The sequence below is a fragment of the Trichechus manatus genome, unplaced genomic scaffold, assembly GCF_000243295.1.
Source record: "Trichechus manatus latirostris isolate Lorelei unplaced genomic scaffold, TriManLat1.0 scaffold00035, whole genome shotgun sequence".
In the NCBI taxonomy this organism is placed as follows: domain Eukaryota; kingdom Metazoa; phylum Chordata; class Mammalia; order Sirenia; family Trichechidae; genus Trichechus; species Trichechus manatus.
Genome location: NW_004443971.1, coordinates 12029756 through 12037549, shown reverse-complemented (window position 1 = coordinate 12037549; position 7794 = coordinate 12029756).

The window sequence follows — 7794 nt, the reverse complement described above, 5'->3', positions numbered from 1 at the left end:
CACCAGGCAGACACACCAGGGGAGGCCTCCTGTTGGCTACATTAATGCAAGATCCGTAGGTAACTTGCACTCAGAAGATGAGAATCTCCGACAAAAACTCAGTTTTGTCTCAGGTGTGCTGGAGGACTCTCTATAAAAGAGAAAGCCCATTCTTGACAATTCCAGATCAAGCTAAGGACTCACGGCATGATTCTCTAAAAGTGTTTTAATGTTGTGGGATTTCACACACAAAAAATGTGTATTCAACTGTTATTGGGTGGAATGCTCTAAAAATGTCAATTAGGTCAAGTAGATTGATGGTGTTGTTCAGGTCATCTAAGTCCTTCCTGCTTTTCCATCTGCTTGTTCTATCAATTACTCAGAGACGAGTGAGTCTTGGAGTCTCCAAGTATTGTTGTGGATTTGTCTATTTCTTTTTTCAGTTCTACTAGCTTTGCCTTCATGGATTTTGAAGCTCTGTTGTTAGCTGCATGCCCATTTAGGATTGCTATGTCTTTTTGGTGAACTGATTCTTTTATCATTGTATAATGTCCCCCTTTGTCACTGGTAATATTCCTTGTGATGAAGTCTACTTGGTCTGACATTAATGCAGCCACTCTACTTCCTCTTTTTTCCAGTTTAATTTTTTTTTAACGTTTATTTTGAAGTGATTTTAAACTTACAGAATAGTTGCAAAAATGATATACAGAGTTCCCATAGGTCTGTCTCATATAAGAACAGCTAAGGTGCGCCCAGGACATGTACAGGTTCATACACAGGATAGATGATGCCCCCTCCAGTTCTCTCCTCCTCAGGATTCCTCCCATACTCTCTGGCCTTCAGAGCCCCTTTTTCTGGTTCCTCTCGCCAGAAAGCTGGGGTTTCAATTGGAATTTTAGTCGCCTGCACTACCACCAAAGTGCAGCTCCAGAACTAGGGTCCACCTTCAGAAACAAAAGCTGGAGAGGGAAAAAAAAAAAAAATTGAGGATTTCACAAACATACACACACGCTTAAGTCCCCTTTTCCTGGTTCTCCTTTCCAGAAAGATGGGGTTTCTATCACAGTTTTAGCCTCCTGTGCCCCTACCACACAATTCTGCAACTGGAGTCCGCTCTCAGGTCAAAGCTATAAGAGAAAAGAGGGGAAAAAACCAGGAAACTCACTCCTGTATGGATCACTTCTCCAAGTTTTGACTCCCCTCCACAATTCACCTTCTTCTGTTTGCCCTTCAAGGTCCTCATGCAGTTGTTTTTGTATTTTGTCCAGGGTCTTTAATGCTAATCCACAGGAGAGAAAAGCTGTAGTGGGCTTATTCTGTCTTATATAGAACTGGAAGCCTCACTTTTTCTGTGTTTGAAATATTTTATCCAAAAAAAAATGTTATGGCTTATTCAGCCTAATGCAGAGTCCATACTGGTAGACTATGTTGGTTAAGAGTCTTTGAAATGTGATGGTTGGAATGTTACACAGCAAGGTTGAGAACCACTGATTTGGCAAAGCTATGGTTTATCTGCAGTTAGTTCTGGCCACTCTGAGCCTTAGTCTGTCAGCCAAAGGTCAGAGGAAACTGGTTCAGCTGGCCCCTCCCTGAGACTTAGCCCATTGTTTTTTTTTTTTGTTTGTTTGTTTGTTTTAATGCTTTTCTCAACGGGCTTAGGCTCCTAATTCATTCATTTTTGCTTTCCTCTGCTTTCTAGATCTTAAGCCCTCTCAGGTTGTTTTGTCTGTGTGCTTGGGGAGACCTAAGCAGTTCTTAAAACCAGAGGACCAAATTAATCCTTAACTGCCTCCAGGAAGCCCAGGTAAGGAAGGGACTCTGCTTTATGCCTTTGTAAAGTTCTTATCCTATGGCCAGCTCTAGATTCTTTACCTGCTCAGATGTAAGAAAGGAAGGCGGACAATGGGGGAAGAGAAGATTCTCTATGTATCAGTCAGTCCATCAAATTCAATCAGCAGATGTAAAATAGTATAAACACAGTAGAAAACAGTACTACTCTTCCTTAAAAAGCTAGAAATAGAAATACCATATGATCCAGCAATCCCACTTCTAGGTATATATCCTAGAGAAATAAGAGCCGTGACACGAATAGACATATGCATACCCATGTTCTTTGCAGCATTATTCATAATAGCAAAAAATGGAAAGAACTTAAGTGCCCATAAACAGATGAATGGATAAACAAACTGGTACACACACACAAAGGAATACTATGCAATGTTAATGAATAACAATGAATCTGCAAAACATCTCACAACATGGATGAATCTGGAGGATATTATGCAGAGTAAAATGAATCAATCACAAAAGGACAAATACTGTATGATACCACTATTATAAAATTCAATAAAAGGTTTACACACAGAAAGAAACATTCTTTGATGGTTACCAGGGATAGGGAAAGGGAGGGAGGGAAAATCACTAACTAGGTAGTAGACATTTATTAACTTTGGTGAAGGGAAAGACAATATACAATGTGGAGGAAGTCAGCACAACATGACCAAAGCAAAGGAAGATGCTAAGGAGTACACAGGGGTAAAAGGCAACAAAGGTAAATACTACTGCGTATACAATCCTGAAATACCAGTAATAAAAACAATAAATTACATGTGGTTACATAGGTTAATATGTAAGCTGAACAAGTGTGACATGGTGTATGGGAGTACACCCACTAGCATACATAAGTTTGGCAGTGGATATTACTACATATATATGTACATGGTGCAAATACATCCATCTATGTAACACACAAGGGGCACAGTTATGAAAACTTCTTAGCCAAAACCAGACACCTCGTGAGACCAAGTCACTGAGCTTGAGAGCTCAGGACCATAGTCTCGGGGGACATCTAGGTCAATTGGCATAACACAGTCCGTAAAGACGTACTCTACATCCTACTTTAGTGAGCAGCAACTGGGATCTTAAAAACTTGTAAGTGGCCATCTAAGATACAACTATTGGCGTCTTCCTGTTGGAGCAAAGAAGAGTGAAGAAAAAGATCCAAGGAAATGATTAGTCCATAGGACTAATGGACCACGTGAACCACAACCTCCACTAGCCTGAGACCAGAAGAACAAGATGGTGCCCAGCTACTACTACTGACCACTCTGACCAGAATTACAACAGGAAGTCTTGGACAGAGTGGGAGAAAAATGTAGAACTACATTCAAATTCATAAAAAGATCAGACTTACTGGGCTGATAGAGACTGGTGGAACCCCCGAAACAATGGCCCTTAGATACCCTTCCAACCTGAAATTGAAACTACTGCCAGAGATCACCTGTCAGCCAAACCACAGACAGGCCTATAAAAGTGAACAATAACACCCATGAGGAACATGCTTCCCAGAACAATCAGCGATAGGAGATTAAAAGAGCAGTATTTTCTCAAAAGCAAAGTTCAGAAGGCAGGAAGGGGAGGGAAAACTGGGCTAATGGAAACACAGACCCCAGGGAGGAAGTGGGGAGAGTGTTGACACATTGAGGGAATAGCAGCCAGTATCATGAAACAAACCGTGTATAAATTGTTGAATGAGAAACTAATTTTCTCTGTAAAGTATCACCTAAATCACAATAAAATGTTAAAAAAAAAAAATTCAATCAGCAGACCCTACCAACACTGGATAAGACAACCAGTGCTCTCTCTCACATACGACTTTGGCCACTTTGGACAGATCTGAATGCTTTGGGAGCCAGCTCCTGATGGATGCCTGCTGAAGGCTTAGGGGATAACTGAGCAGTGTCAAGCTTCCTCTACATATTCATCCCCATAACACGGCCCCAAGCACTGTGGCACTTCACAAATATTATATCACTTCAAGGGGAAAGACGTGTCTGGATGCCAATCTCAGGGGCCCTGAATGCCTTGGGCTACCACGCAGTTGAAAAATCTGTTTGGTCTAAAATGAAAGTTGACCACCAGCATGTGGAGTGATCTAAGAGCATTGTTTTTAACCAGTCTTTTCACCAAATATCTTCAAATTTCTTAGTTATGAGAAAAGGCTCCACCTTCAGCTCAAGGCTCTCCAGGAAGCCCAGCCTTTGGTAGAGTCTACATTCTTCACAGCCTTTCCAGTATCCTAATGTGCTGCTCCACAACGAAGGACCTAAAATCCAAAGTCCACAGTACAGAGGACTTTTATATTTATTCCATACTGTTATCAAGTCCCATCTTCCATGCCTCAGAATAAGGCCTCCCATCACAGATGCTCAGGGCTCCTTTCCTTCTCCCCCATAGCTGATATCTTCACAACATGGGGAATTGAGGCATGAGGTTGAGGCACAGGAGTTACTTAACCTTTCCTTCATTAAGCAAATATTTACAGAGTGCCTACTCTAGATACTCTTCCAGGCTCTGGGGATAAAATTGTGAATCAGACAGAAAATAACCCTGCCCTTATAGATCATACAGTCCAGTGGGGAGGGAAATACTAACCAAACAAATAAGCAAACAAGCAGGGTAATTACAGATCGCATTCAGTGCTGTAGCGCTATAAAAGAAATGAACACAATCATGAGCCACTTTAGATGGGGGGTCAGAGAAGGTCTCTCTGAGTAGGTGAACTTTGAGCTGAGGCCTAAAGGATGAAATGGAGCTAGCCAAGTGAACTGCTGGAGAAGAACATTCCAGAAGGAATCACAAGGCTCAGAGGCAGAAAGGTTCATAATGTGTTTGAGGAAGAGAAAGGAGGCCAGTGTGCTGGAGTATAGCGAGTAGAGAAAGAGTAGTGGGAAAGGAGGATGAAGAGGGGTCCAGATCAAGCAGCACCTGTTGGCCACAAAAAGACATCTGGGTTTGGGTTTTATTCGAAATATAGTAGGAAGTCATTTAAGGATTTTAAGAAGGAGAGTGACTTCTGATTTAAAAATTATGGTACAGAGAATGGACTGAACAGTGGCAAGGGTAGAAGGAAGCAGGGAATCTAGTTTAAAGCCGTACAGGAGAGACAAGATGGTGGTTTAGACTAGGGTGGAGGCTGTGGATGTGGAGAGAAGTGGATGGATTTAAGCTATATTTTGGAGGTAGAACTGACTGGCCTTAGAGGAATCAAGGATGTCTCCTGAGTCTGAGGCCTAAGAAAGTAGATGAGTAGATGATGTGTCATTTACTGGGATAGGGAAGATTAGGGAGAAACAGATTTGGGAGTGAGGAATTAAGAGCTCTCCTTTGGATATATTGAGATACTATTATATATAGCCCAGTAGAGGTATCAAGGAGGTAGGTTAAAAGTATGGAGTTTAGGGCAGTCATGAGCTCATGTTGTTGTTGTTATTAGTTGCCATTGAGTTGATCTGACTCATGGCAACCTCACATGTACAGAGTAGAACTGTGCTCCATAGGGTTTTCTTGCTGTAATCTTAACAGAAGCAGATCGCCAGGACTTTCTTCTGCAGCACCGCTGGGTGGGTCTGAACTGCCAACCTTTAGATTAGCAGCTGACCTCAAACAGTTCGTGGCACCTATAACCTAAAGGTTGGTGGTTTAAACCCAGCCAGCAGTGCCGCAAAAGAAAGGCCTCATGACCTGCTTCTGTAAAGACTATAGCCAAGAAAATCCTATGGAGCCGTTCTACTCTGTAATACATGGGGTGGCCATGAGTCAGAATCAACTCAACGGCAATGGACATAAGCTCCTAGATGGTATTTGAAGTCATGGAACTGGAAGTGGTCCTCCAGGGAGAGAATCAGGACGGTAGAAAGAAGGCCTCAGCCCTGGGGCTCCAAAGTTTGGAAGATGGAGAGATGAACAGCTAGCAAAGGAGACTGTATGACTGATGCTGTAGGATGAAGACCAAGAGAGTATGTTGTCACAGAGATATATGAAGATGGTGTTTCAGAGGGATGGCCATCTGTGGCCAACGATGCTGGGAGGCTAAGTGAGAAAGGGCAGGAACGTGTCCTTTGGATTTAGCAACAGGAAAGTCGCGGTGATTTCAGTTTCTCCACCATGAAACTGGACTATTATGAGGATTATGAGGTATACCCTCATTAGCCTGAGTTCAAATGACTTTACTTTTGCTGATACTGTGTCAGTGGTTCTCAAACTTTCATGTGTACTACAATCATCCAGAGAACTTGTTAAAAGAGGATTTTTCTAATTCAGTAAGTCTGAGGTGGGGTCTGAGAATATACATTTCTAACAAGGTTCCAGGTACTGCTGAGCTCCCACCTGTTTGACTAACAGGAAGTTACAGTCTTTTCCAGGGGTTACTTTCTGCTCTTGTTTTTGAGATTACGCCCATTACTGCTTGCTGATTTAGCCCACTGGTGAAAAGGACGCTAAAACACCCCTAGAGGCTGGCCCTGCAATTCCTGGTCCCTAGCAGCCCCTCCGAGCCCTGGTGGTGCAGTGGTTAAGAGCTACCGCTGCTAACCAAAAGGCTGGCAGTTCGAATCCACCAGCTGCTCCTGAGAAACCCTATGGGGCAGTTCTACTCTGTCCTATAGGGTCGCTATGAGTCAGAATCGACTCTGCAGCAACAGGTTTGGTTTTGGTTTGGTTTTAGCAGTCCCTCAGAGATGCCACTCTGAGCAAGTCCCCCTTACCTGCTGGCCCCTGCTTCAGCCAGTGGGCAGCCAGGCACCTGTTGCCACTGCTAATAATGGAACCACAGATCCACCACTCAGCAGAGCCAGAAATCTGTCAACAGAACTGGTGTCTATTTCTTGGCTCAAACCCCAGAAGTCCTGAAGGAATAAAACTCTGGTTTACTCACACATAAAGGCCTTAGTGTAGGCCTCTGTAGGTTTCCCCAGACAGTAAAACTTCTGTGAAATGAAAGGCAACATATTCCATCTCCACTAAACCCAGTCAACGGTTCTCCCACAGCAAAGCTGCCTGGCCCACAAAGTGGTAGACTTTATTCAGTTCACACACATACCCTCCAGAGTTTGCCTCCTTTCATGTTCCACCTCAACTCCACTCTCTGGGCACAAGCTAACACTGTTAAAAGGGCCTTTCAGTTGAGTCTGGTTCACTGACCCAAATCCATATTCCCTTATAGGGATTTTCCTTTTTGGAATCCAGTTGTCCTTACCTAAAATCTAACTTTGGCTGGGCCTTCCCAGTGCATTGGATGTGTTTTTGTAGCCTAAAAATCTCAGTGGAGTCCGAGTTCCTGGCTGATGGGCCAGTTTCTAAATAAATTTGTGGCTACACAAAGATAGAAGGGATTCCACCAAAATCCACTAACCACAGCTACCATGCCCCAAAAGCAAACAGATGCATTGAGGGAGGGACGGGGACATTGTTCCCCCACCCCATCCCATTTCTTAATCACAATCTCCTGGTTTTTTGTTGGGTTTTTTTTTTTTTTCCTTTTTATTGTGCTCTAGGTGAAAATTTACAGAGCAAATTAGTTTCTCATTAAGCAATTAATACACATATTGTTTTGTGACATTAGTTGTCAATCCCGTGACATGTCAACACTCTCAACTTCTTGAACTTGGGTTCCCCTTTTTCATTCATCCAGCTTTCCTGTGCCCTCCTGCTTTCTTATCCTTCCCCCGGGCTGGTATGTCCATTTAGTCTCGTATATACGTGGTTGAACTACATGTGTTATTGTTTGTTTTATAGGCCTGTCTAATCTTTGGCTAAAGGTGAACCTCAGGAGTGACTTCAGTACTGAGTTAAAAGGGTGTCTGGGGGACATACTCTCGGGGTTTCTCCAGTCTCTGTAAGACGACTAAGTCTGGTCTTTTTTCGTGGGTTAGAATTTTGTTCTACATTTTTCTCCAGCTCTGTCCGGGACCCTCTGTTGTGATCTGTGTCAGAGTAGTCAGTGATGGTAGCCAGGCACCATCTAATTGTGTTGGA